Here is a 13,466-nt window from a genome sequence, read left to right as displayed (position 1 = left end):
AATCTTCTTCTGAACTTTTGTGTTGCTCTCCATTCCTGATGTATCCTTTTCTTTGAATGTTTTATCAATCTGCTTCTCTGATTTTATACAATCTCAATAACTTGTTTACATCTGTATGCTCTTCTAATAATAATATATACTCTCGATACTTTTTCTGCTCATGTAATCGACTTCTTCTTCAAAGCATATTCTATTTGAGTACCATTCCAAATGGACACAATTATACAAAATGTATAGAGGTTAATTTAGTTGAAATTCGTTCAAACTTCCATCGCTTTGTAATAAAACTGTCCTCTAACAAAATTTAAATATATTAATATGAAACACGCCACCAATAATAAACCAATGCATTGTTCAATATTTTATTGTGTCACCAAAACCTTAATAGCACTATTTCATTATCATTGGGCTGCCACACAGACAGCACCCATAAACCTTTATTTGTCTTTTCTTGCTTTTGTCTTTATTGGCTTCCGATAAAGTCTTTATTGAAACAATGCTCTTATTTATTTATTTATTTATGTGCTCATGTATACCCAATATCTATCGGGCTAGCAGACAGGCAGCTTATTCACACCAAAAGACAAAAACAAAAACAAAAAGTTTTTCTTTTTAAATCCTTCGAAAACATAGACCTGCTAGGATGTATGCCCAATAGATTAACTAGCCTGGTTGTGTGTCAGATGAGACAAACGATATTAATAGAGAGCTGTCTAACTGTGTGGCAAATAGGACAAATGAAAAAATAATCGGGTCCTCCTTTGCAAGTGTCCAGCCTTAGTGTGTGTCTGATAAGACAAAAAGAATCTGTGTGATCACTTTTATATTCTGAAAACCATTTGATTCCTTTTACACCCGTTTGCATATACAAATCTGTCTTACATGTTAAATCAAATTTATACCGTACTAAACACATGTTACTAGAGATTTGCTGGAGACTGGACCAAGAAACAGTGCCTTCAAACCAACTGAAAATGATCAGATGAATGTCAATGTCTATTATCTCAAATAGTTCTCTGCACACAAATCTTCTATCGTCCTTTACATCAATATGCTTGACATCAATGAGACCAACAATCTCCCCGTCATTGATGACAAAACACTAGCTGCAAAGTAAACTTCATAAGTCTGAACCTGTGAGTTTGTAATAAAGTGTATCTGCAAAAATACAACACTCAAGACACTCATCCCAATCACATCTGAAGTCTAACCCACTGTAACACCTGTGCAAAGCAAATATGCAATAATCACATCTGAACATTATGTGCAAAACATTATAAACTGCCACTATCAAAATCACTGTCAAAATCTTTTGAAAATAAACTTCCACAATTTCTCCCCCTTTGACATCAATGACAAGGGGTCGGAGGATAAAAGAAAAATGCTCCCCCGAAGCTCATGCCCTATTGCATGAACTTAGTGTGGCAGAATGACAACTCCAAGTTCTTCTCGAAGACGTTCAAATGTAGCTGCAGGTAAAGGCTTTGTGAAAATATCTGCCACCTGTTGTTTTGTATTTACATATTCTAAATAGACTTCACCATCAGCAACACGCTCTTTCAAAAAATGATACCTTATGGAAATATGTTTAGTGCGAGAATGTTGAACAAGATTTTTATAGATATTAATTGCGCTCGTATTATCACAATATATAGGAATAGGCCCATCAAAAGTGTAATCTCCCCTTTTTGGGACATTAGAAAATTTAAAGACATTCATATAATATTAAAATTGACTTTGAGAGCGTGGATTCAAATTATAAAAAGTTAATTTAATATTATAAGTTGGGTTAAAAATGACAAGGAGAGATAAGACGAAAAGCTAGGAAGGGAGTTGAAGAGTCACAACTTTGTGTATTAAAAGGAGAGAGACTCTTTCATTCAGGCATGCTTGTTTTATGATTCAGATTTCAGTTTCTCTCTGATCCTATCCACAAGATTGGTTCGGTCTCTGATCCGGGGAACCATAGAATCATTATGATCAGATACACGTTTGCCAAACTTTATGCAACAACCCTCAATGCTATGCTATCTGGTGAACTTGACAGGAAAGGGTGTAGGGCTAGAGGGTAAGCTGGTTTCCGGGCCGACTATCAGACCATGGATCACATCTTCACTTTGCAGGGTATTCTTGAGGAGGTTAGACACAGATTTGAGAAGGTGTACTGTTGCTTTGTTCATTTTTGCAAGGCTTTTGATTTTGTTTCTCAGATAACTTTGTTTGAGCAGCTTCGAGAGATTGGGATTTATGAGATATTACTTACTGCCATTATAAGATTATATGAGACTGTGACTGGTAGATTCAGAACTCCTTAAGGGTTCTCTAATCCGATCCATAGCACCATTGAGGTCAAGCAGGGATATCCTCTCTCTCCTACCTTGTTCGGGTTATATATTGATGAGCTTAAGGATTTCCTTGTGAAGTCTTCTCTCCCGGGTGATGGTTGCTACCTACACCAGGTCCTGATCTCCATTCTTCTTTTCCCTGATGATGTGGTTCTTCTTGCTTCCTCTCCAGAGAGTTTATAGAGGCTCCTTGATGGCTTGGCTCTCTTTTGTGATCAGCGACAACTTGTGGTTAACTTGGGTAAGACTCGGGTAATGGTCTTTAATTGCTTAAAGACTTCTCATTTTCACTTCTTTTTTCAAGGACAAGATATTGAAATCACTTCCTCTTATACTTATCTGGGTGTTAAGTTCTTTGGACCACGGTTCAGCATGAGACCGACGATTCAGCCCAGAGTCAACAAGGGTATGAGCTCTCTTGCTTGCTTTGAGAAACAATGCTTTAGACATCACTTTGAGGATATCTTGTCCTAGATATCCCTCTTGGATTCCCTTGTGCGGTCGACAATTCTTTATGGGTCTGTGGTTTGGGGTCCATCTCTCCTTGGTTTTGGTTGGGCCTCAATCGAGCGGGTTCAGACATTACTTCTACGACGCATCATTAGATGTCACAGGTTCATTCCTCATAGTATCATTTTTGCTGAGTGCAATGCTCATCCTTTCAGCACTGCGACCATTTTTGACCTGATTTGGTTCCCCCATCGTCTTTGTGGTTTTTCGGATCTGGTGAGTGAACAGGATCGGTACTCCTACTTGGCATATTACTCTTCGGTTACTACTGTGAGTTCTGAGGCTGGTTTTCGTGCCCGCTGTTGGTATGCACAGGCTTCTTCTTTGCTAGCATTGATTGGGATTGATATTGACTGCCTCCCCCCTTACCAGTTCTCGCTGAATGCCCCTGCTCATCTTCTCCCCTCATGACAGGAGCTAAATGAGCATGTCAGACTTGACATTTATAGATAGTACATTGCCACTACCTGGGTTAACCTGCTTGGGGGTTTATGTCCAAGGATGTCTTTTTATATGGAGCACTTCTTGGAGATCTCTGACAGGATTATTGTAAGTCCTAGCTACCTTTCTCGACAGTGGTCTCACGCCCTGCGTATCTCCCTAGGGTCCTTCAGAGTTGGCTCCCACCGTCTTCGGGCTCAAATTGATCATCATATTGACAGTGGGGAGCGGATGTATAAGCTATGCACTTTGGATAAGATTGAGACTGAGACTCACTTTATCTTCTATTGCCCTATCTACTATGAGATCAGAGGGAGATTTTACAGTCTGTTTCGGGAGCGTCTCTCTCTTTATGATTTTTTCAGTTACTATGATTAGTGGTGTCTTGCACTTTATCTTGAGGAGGCCACTATGCTTCGTGATACTATGCTACAGTCACTTCTTCCTCACCGGCATACTTCTACTCAACTCATTACGGCCATTTACACACCCTTATCTCCTTTGTGTGGTGTGAAAAGGTCATCTAGCTCTACCAACTCTACTAGCTCTTCCGGTCATTCCAGAGCTGTCAGATCTCATTCTGGCTATTTGTAGCAGCGACACTCCTCTACAAGTTCTTAGAGATAGAGCAGAGCTTCTACCCATCGGCAAGTGTATCCTTCTGTGACTGCTTTCTTCCTGCCTAGAAAGGACCCCTAGTCTTTATCTTGGCCTTCTCTCTGTTTCTCTTCTTTTCTTCTTACTTTCTGTTTTGTTGTTTGCTTTAGTTTTCGGACACCGTTGGATGCTCCTGCTATTACCAATGTCATTGTTGTAATCCTCTAGTCGCATAGACCTTTTGATGGTCTTTTGTGTTGAAAATAGACTAGAAAACATATATGAAAACCATAAGCATATACCCTGGGAAAAACCCTCTTAACAGAGGGAAACAACCCAGCCTTCAAAGTAGATCTTTATTGAATAAGAGTGAATGTTACACATTTCAGACTTGTTGTCTGATTACAAATAACTCCTCTCTATCGCATCAGAGCTATAATCAAAATATATGAATAGCTTATCGTCTTCTAAAGAATAAGCTATGATTGAAAATAAGGAAAATCGACCAACTTGCCAGAAGGAGAATATCGCACATAAATAGGACTCGGTTCACATAAGTTCAGAGATCTTTTGTGAAACTGATTCAAGAAACCGATACAAATTATATAAGAATAACGATACTACTGCCAAGAAGAGCAAAACGTATATATATATATATATATATATATATATACGACTTGGCTTAACAAAAATGAAGAAGTCCAGAAGTCTTAAATGAGACTAATCAAACATCAGTCCAATTCTCGCCAAAGAAAAGACTCGCCAGTTTGTCATGACGGTGAATTAGAGTCGCCGAAGTTGAATCCGCAAGCTGGATTACATGTCCATACTGTAACCGCAGGTGAATAAGATCTTGATAATACATTTCAATAACCGCCAAGATGATGATTAATATAGACGTGCGGGTCCCGTGTAATATATCCTGCAAAATAATAAAAAAAATCTCCATACAAATATTGCACCCGTATTTAATATTGAATAATTATTTAATATACTGAATTTCATATAAAGCTAAAAAATTCAACACTCCCTCTTAGCTTATATGAAATTTGTAAGTTAAAAATAAATAGCACAAGGATCCAATTTGATTAAAATCACGAAATGTCTCTTTTAAATTTTTTTTTATTCATTATTGGATTTGATCAATCATGACAAATTTGTAAGACTCACAGCTAATCCTTCATTCATGGACTCACTCAACATGAATAGATATGGAATCTCTCAACATTCCACACAACTCTTATCACGGATTTACTCAACATGATAATATCATGGACTCTCTCTACATGATATTCACTATCGCATAGTGAAAGAGCTGTAATAGCTGATCTTACAATATTTATCAGATCACACACCAAAAATAATAATAGGTAAATCTAAATAAACTAGACTTAGTTCCATTTAAGTCTTAAGATTTACCATTCCTAATTTTTCTTTGAAAAAAAAAAATTTCACCTTAGATAGAGGCTTGGTAAAAATATCAGCAGTCTGATCTTCAGTGCTGATATACTTCAGCTCCACAGCCTTCCGAAGAACCATGTCTCTTAAGTAATGATACTTAATCTCTATATGCTTTGACTTGTCATGAAAAACTGGATTTATAGAAATTTTTATGCAGCTCTGATTATCACAGAAAATTGTAGTAGGATCAGAAGATTTTTCAAATAATCCACTTATGAGTTTTTGAAGCCAAATTGCTTCACGAGCTGCTGAGCAAGCTGCCACATATTCAGCTTCAGCAGTACTTTGAGCTACACATTTTTGCTTCCTGCTGCACCAAGTAATCATGCCTGAACCAAGACTGAAACAAAAACCAGAAGTACTTTTTCTATCCATAATACAACCAGCCCAATCAGAATCTGAGAACCCATGAAGTTTCAAATCATTAGAACAAGAAAAACTCACTCCATATTGTAAAGTCCCTTTGACATATCTCAGAATATGCTTAGCTGCAGTGAAATGAAATTTTTGAGGTTCACTCATAAATTGACTCAAAGTATTGACAGCAAAACAAATATCAGGCCTCGTATTGACGAGATACATGAGAGAACCAATCAGTTGTCTGTAAATAGTACAATCAAACAATTCTGAATCAGCAGCATTTACTTGAATTCTCTTCAAATTAGATTCCATAGGAGTCATATTTGGCTTACAGTCAAGCATACCAAATCTCTTAAGAATATCAATAGCATATTTACCTTGACTGATAATGATTTCATTAGATAGTTGCCAAATTTCTAGACCAAGAAAATAATGCATTAAACCCAAATCTTTCATTTCGAATTCAGAAGATAAGTCATTTTTGCATTGGACTATCATTTCATCATCTCCTGTGATAAATAGATCATCAACATAAAGAACAAGAATCAACATGAGATCTTTATACCTTTTGAGATAAATGTTTGGATCAGCCTCATTCTTTGAAAAACCCAACCTTAAAAGATAACCATCAATGCACTCATACCAAGCTCGAGGTGCTTGCTTAAGACCATACAATGCCTTATGGAGTTTGCATACATGAGATTCTTTGTTGTGTAAAATAAATCCATCAGGCTGTTCTACATAAACTTCTTCATTAATAAATCCATTGAGAAAAGCTGTTTTTACATCCATATGATGAATTTTTCATTTTTTACTTGCAGCAATAGCAATAATGGTTCTGATAGAAGTATACCTTGCTACAGGAGCAAAAATTTCATCATAATCTATACCTTCTTTTTGACTGAAACCTCTCGCAACAAATCTGGCTTTGAATTTGTCAACACTTCCATCTGCAGCATGTTTTGTTTTGAATAACCATTTAGAGGAAATAACTGATTTATCTTTAGGACGAGGAACAACCTCCGAAACTTTATTTTTTAGAATAGACTCATATTCTTCTAACATGGCATCCTTCCAAACCTGCTGACTTAAAGCTGATTCAACACATGAAGGTTCAGAGTCAATGAGATTACACATTAAAGCAGAATAATTATCAAAAGTTTGAGGACGTTTACTTTCCCTAAAGGTTCCTTTAGGAGCTGAAAAATTTTCAGCTTCTTGCATAATATTCCTTGCCCACAATGGTCTCTTCTTCTCATTAAAAGGACCATTAGGTTCAGCTTTAGAAATATCTTGAATTTTAGGCGAAGGAGAATCCTCCCTCTCAGAGAAGATTTCCAGAATAGGAGAAGAATTTTTAGGAACCATAGGAACATCCAAATCAACATCAAAAGAAGAATCAACAGATTTGGAGCAATCAAAATTTTCTTCAAAAGAAACATCTCTACTAAGTTCAATAGACTTTTGCCCTGGAATATAAATCCTATAAGCTTTGGCAGATTCACTATAACCAACAAAAATTCCCTTTTTACTTGAAGGATCTAATTTTGATCTCTTATCTTTGGGAATATGAATATAAACTGATGAACCAAAAACTTTTAAATGACTTACATCAGGTTTAGAACCGGAGAAAACTTCTTCTGGAGTCATATTATTAAGAATACGACGAGGACTTCTATTTTGAACATAAACTGCTGTCCTGCAGGCCTCTGCCCAAAGAAAAATCTGCAAATCTTTGTCATGAATCATAGCTCTAGCAGCTTCAACAATAGATCTGTTTTTCCTTTCAGCAACTCCATTTTGCTGAGGATTATAGGGGACACAAAATTCCCTCTTGATTCCTGCTTCAACACAAAAAGACTGAAAAGATCCTGAAATAAATTCACCACCATTATCAGATCTGAGAGTTTTGATTTTCTTTTCAGATAAATTCTTGACTGAAGCTTTAAATTCCTTGAACTTGGATAAAACTTCATCAGATTCTTTGGTTTTAAGAAAATAGATCCATGTTTTTCGAGAACAATCATCAATAAAAGTAACATAGTACCAAAAACCACTTAAAGAAGCTGATGACATTGGTCCACATAAATCTGAATGGATCAACTCTAAAATATTCTTAGATCTATTTTCACTTGAATGAAAAGGACTTTTCGAAAATTTTCCCAAGGAGCAACCTTTGCAAATGCCATCAAATGAGGAACTGAGAGAAGGAAGACCTACAACAAACTTCCCTAAAGAAGAAAGAGATTGGAAATTAAGATGACCAAATCTCTTGTGCCATAAAAGGTTGATGTTGGAAGCAGAATGATTTAAAGCATGAACTTGATTGGCTGCAAGTTTGTAAAGACTTCCGTGACGTTCACCAATAATTTGAGCAGAAATAAAATCAGAATCCTTCTTCCAAGCCATTACATTTCCATTAGAAAAAGCAATATTAAGACCTTTATCTTCCAAAGCTGATATGGAAATTAAATTCCTCTTGATACCAGGAACAAATAAAACATCACTTAGATGAAGAGGAATACCAGAATTTAATTTCAATAAAGTATTACCTGCCCCTTTAACAGAATAAGATGCATCATCACCAATAATCACTTGAAGATGAGAATCTGATTCAATTAGATTTGAGATATGATGCTTGAATCCAGAGATGTGACGAGATGTCCCACTATCTATTAACCAAGTATTACGATCAGCTTGCACATGACTAGATAAAGCTGATATAAGAACAAGACCTTCTGAGTGAACATAAGAATCTCTTGAGGGAGAAGAAGCTTTTGAATCAGATATAGTCACATCATGAAAGTTGAGTTTCACAGTGCAATGCTTAGCAAAATGACCAAGTTTTTCACATCTAAAGCATTTAATCTTGGAGAAATCTTTCTTTCTTTTAAATTCAGAAGATGAGGAAGAGTTTTTATCTTCAAACCTTCTGAAAAATTTCTTCCTTCCTCTTTTCTTAGAAGTTTGAGAAGTAAGCACTTGATCTTCTACTTGAAAAGATTTACGAGAACTCCCTCTAGCTTCCAGACGACACTCCTCTTGAATACAATCAGTTCTCAGTCTTTCAAAGGTTGGAAAATCGTTTCTGCTACTAATACCTTGAATGAAAGATTCCCAAGAATGAGGAAGACCATTCATTGCAAGCATTACCAGTTCTTTGTCATTGACAGATTCTCCAATAGAGCTTAACTGATCCATAAGTTCTGAAATCTTCAAGAAGAAAGAGACAACAGAGTCACCTTTGCACATCTTGATATGAAGAAGTTGCATGCGAAGAGCCAAAGTTCTGCTGGTATTGTTTAACTCATACACACTATGTAGAGAATCAAACATTTCTTTGGCAGATTTCAGATTGGAAATAGTAGGAACTAAATGATCCTTCATGGAGTCAATAATAATTCTTTTGGCCAGAATCTTATTCTTTTTCCAAGCTGCACTTTCTTTAGGATCAGAGGGTTCTGAAACTTCAGACTCCACAAATGAAAGAAGATCATTTTCTTCCAGAACTAACAAGATTCTGGATTTCCATGAGATGAAATTTGAGGCTCCTTCCAGACGATCTTCTACCTTCAATCCAGACACCATGATTGAAAATGAAAAGAAATCTAATCTAGACTTAGAAATTATGAACCTGGCTCTGATACCATGTTGAAAATAGACTAGAAAACATATATGAAAACCATAAGCATATACCCTGGGAAAAACCCTCTTAACAGAGGGAAACAACCCAGCCTTCAAAGTAGATCTTTATTGAATAAGAGTGAATGTTACACAGTTCAGACTTGTTGTCTGATTACAAATAACTCCTCTCTATCGCATCAGAGCTATAATCAAAATATATGAATAGCTTATCGTCTTCTAAAGAATAAGCTATGAATCATGATTGCAAATAAGGAAAATCGACCAACTTGCCAGAAGGAGAATATCGCACATAAATAGGACTCGGATCACATAAGTTCAGAGATCTTTTGTGAAACTGATTCAAGAAACCGATACAAATTATATAAGAATAACGATACTACTGCTAGGAAGAGCAAAACGTATATATATATACGACTTGGCTTAACAAAAATGAAGAAGTCCAGAAGTCTTAAATGAGACTAATCAAACATCAGTCCAATTCTCGCCAAAGAAAAGACTCGCCAGTTTGTCATGACGGTGAATTAGAGTCGCCGAAGTTGAATCCGCAAGCTGGATTACATGTCCATACTGTAACCGCAGGTGAATAAGATCTTGATAATACATTTCAATAACCGCCAAGATGATGATTAATATAGACGTGCGGGTCCCGTGTAATATATCCTGCAAAATAATAAAAAAAATCTCCATACAAATATTGCACCCGTATTTAATATTGAATAATTATTTGATGTACTGAATTTCATATAAAGCTAAAAAGTTCAACATTTTGTTGGACATTAATATCATTATCTTATCTTATCTTGCGAGAGTTATTTAGAAAGCTTCAGCTTTTAGCTAGTGTGAGGATGTAGCCCCTTGTGCCGGCAAATAGTGGACACAAACCCATTGTCTGTGGAGACGTCACTTTAGGTGTCTCGCATGTGCTTACGAGTTTTTCTCTTAGCATTCAAATCCGACTGTAAAACTGTGTTTAAGATTGGGCTTTGAATAATAGTTATTGTATTGCTGTTGTATAATGTGATAACCTTTTTTAAAGTATTTTTATGAGAATCTATTGGTTTCTATTGTTGTTCCATAATACATCTTCCTATGTTTAAGTTCTTAATATTATTTTGAGGAAGCAACCAGGTAGATATCTATTGGGGATATTTCAGTTGTATTAGAGCTAATTTTTCTTGCCAACCTGAATGGGTTATGTATAATAGACATTTATAGAAATTTCGGAATTGATTCATATTTTCTGAAGAAGAAATAGTGAATTCTTTTTGTTCATCAAAGGTTGAGAAAATTAGTTGTGCCGATTTCTTTTCATCATTTCAATGAAAGTCCATATATTCTAATTGGTCGCCTTCGCAAAGTGCAAGTGCAAATGCAAGAGAGATGTTCTTTAAAGATTTTTGAGATATTAATTCTTTTGCTAGAAGAGTTTCGACTGCAGTTTGGCCAGAGAAATGATATACAACCTCTTCAATAGAGAGATAAATCTTCAGTATCAAGCTCCTGTGACAGAAAATGTGAGGAACGATTAAATATTGCATTTCAGGTGTAGCCAAGGCTGATATTGGGTCATTTGGGTGCAAATGTTATGCAACAATAAATAAATTCATACGATCTCAAATATTTAAATTCAAGCATTTGTCGCATCTAGGCTTGCATACTGTGGTGTAGGGAGCAACCTCAATGTTTTTTCTCTTACATAGAATTGATTTTGGACGATATTTTTCTACAAACAACCAAGACAGAGGTGTATTTGTGAAACACTACAAGCTCTAGAAAACGGTTGTTCAAAGAAGACAATTAGAAGGGTGTCGTTTCATCTTCTAGCGGTTTGGGAGACAAATATAATTAATGTTAGTTGATTATTTTACTTTAAATGGACCTTCAGTTGAGGAGGTAAGAGCTTTGTAATTGTCGTGAATGTATACAGAGAATTAAAACAACACTTCTTGAGATATTATATGTGTTGTGTGCTCAGAATCAAGCACAAATGTCTTAAGTTTTCGGCAATACACTTTTGTATCAGTTGATAGTTGTAACATCCCGATTTTCCAAGTCTAATTTATCATTCAACATACTCAATGAATATAGTTACTTCTTCGTTTCATAGGAGGACAGTCATATCATTCATGTTCATGTGAATAAGATTTACCGTTAAAAATAGTTATACAAAATTTCTTAACTAAATATTTGAAGTACCATCAAATGAAATTACTACAGAAATTGAAAACCTCATACCTCAGAATATTGAGTTCGAATCAAACTAGGGATGCTTTTGCAACCACTCGGGTTAGTCCACAAATACACTATAACAATTTCATATGATGACTATCATCTACAAACCGCTATCTTAAAATCAAATGATAATTTTAAATAAATACCACTATATTTAAATTAGGGCATCACATACCACTGTATCAATTAGGGCATCATTTACCTTCGGTTCATTTAGGGCTTCTGATACTGCTATCTCACTTAGGGCTTCCACTACCACGGATTCATCTAGGGCTTCCGATACCACAGATTCAATTAAGGCTTCATATTCCTTTTCCTCTAATTACTTAACTGTGACAGTATCTCAAGATTAGAAAATATACTTATATTTGTTATTCATATATATGAAAGTAAAATGATGATAACAATGAAATACTTCAATTTAATCTTACCTCTTCATAAATAAAAATGATAATACCTGTTTTCGATAAACAATTGAATGCATGGTTTATCTTTGTTCGACGCATATTCGACATCTTGCGAGAGGTGAAACATTGTCAGAGGCTTAACCACCCAACCTCGGACCACAATACATCCCCACACAATCTCTAACGAGAAAGACCCTCCCTACCCGGAATTGACAGGGAACATCATTCCATCCACTGGGCATCATGATATATAACACGCCATATGACTTGGCAGCAGGAGATCACCATAACAAGAATATGCATGAGCTATTAATTAATTCATATTAAATGATAAATATTGAAATGTCATAACTGATAATACCGGTTCATATTATTGATGATTCCTTTCTCACACCTCATCACCCATCTTCTTGGCTACACAGCCAGGTGAGTCCCAGGTATCCGGAATTCGTAGAGTAGACGGCTCTAACAATTATTCAAGAAGATTGCATACAATCATCATTTCACATTTTGTGATTATATTCTTTAAAGATCATAAAATTGAGAACGTTCTTTCTGAGTGAAACATTCATAAGCTATAGAAATGTTTTATGTATTATTTTTATGAATACTGAAGTCAACCTCATTTTGCCGGTTCTCTTCACCTCCTCACCCTATTCAGACCTCCAAGCCGGTGATTCCCAGGTGTTATCAGATTTAAGATCAGAACGATATTTTACAACTTCTTCACTACATACTGGCATCTTCGCCTGGTGAATTCCCTGGTGTTCTGATTTCAATACCTCATGCTCAGTTAAATATATTTCAGGATGTATCTGATTCTAAACTGGGTTGATATACTTTCTTATCATGGCCGAAGATAATTTCAAAGTAGCTCTACATATTCGGACATATGTATAAGAAAGAATAAGAACAGACTTTATAATATCAATGACATATCAAATTTGGAATTATTCGGGTTTAAACACCTTTATCTGAGTATATAGCATGGTTCTTGTTTCATCCCAATTTCAAGTTATCAGAGTTGATAGATTTTCAAGAAAAATTCAGAAAGTTGCATATTCAGATATCATATAAAAGAAAATATTAGACTTGATTAGGAAATATTGCTATGGCAGCCTATTGATTACTGAATATGAAAAGATATTAGTCAACTACAATCATTGTCTTGCATTACGATTAATTTAGACGCAGGTTGAAAAGGAAAATGAAGGGCTTCAATCTCAGATAGCAGTCACTACATACAATAATGACACCCTTGTATTGTAAGTTGAAGAACATGTACGTCTGCTACAGGAATGATAACTAATGTATTAAAAATTATGATGGAATGGAAATCGTTTTTAATGCAATATAAATCCTTACGTGACACAGCTTGGTTATTGAGTAGCGTGGGCGTTTGGGAAGACCTCCAATCCACGACAAGTTTATTCAGCGGTATGCAAGATTAAACCCGCTGTTGCCTCTG

At 35.7% G+C, this 13,466-nt stretch overlaps 1 protein-coding gene across 3 annotated transcripts in view; it reads left to right on the top strand.

Moving 5' to 3' along the window:
* AE7 (MIP18 family protein (DUF59)) overlaps positions 1 to 13,466 on the top strand; it is a 61,691-nt gene that overhangs the window by 31,420 nt on the left and 16,805 nt on the right. The window lies entirely within an intron of this gene.

The sequence above is a fragment of the Cupressus sempervirens genome, chromosome 2, assembly GCF_028749045.1.
Source record: "Cupressus sempervirens isolate cs-2001-9-10 chromosome 2, ASM2874904v1, whole genome shotgun sequence".
NCBI classification, from domain to species: Eukaryota; Viridiplantae; Streptophyta; class Pinopsida; order Cupressales; family Cupressaceae; genus Cupressus; species Cupressus sempervirens.
This window is presented reverse-complemented; position numbering and strand designations above follow the sequence as displayed.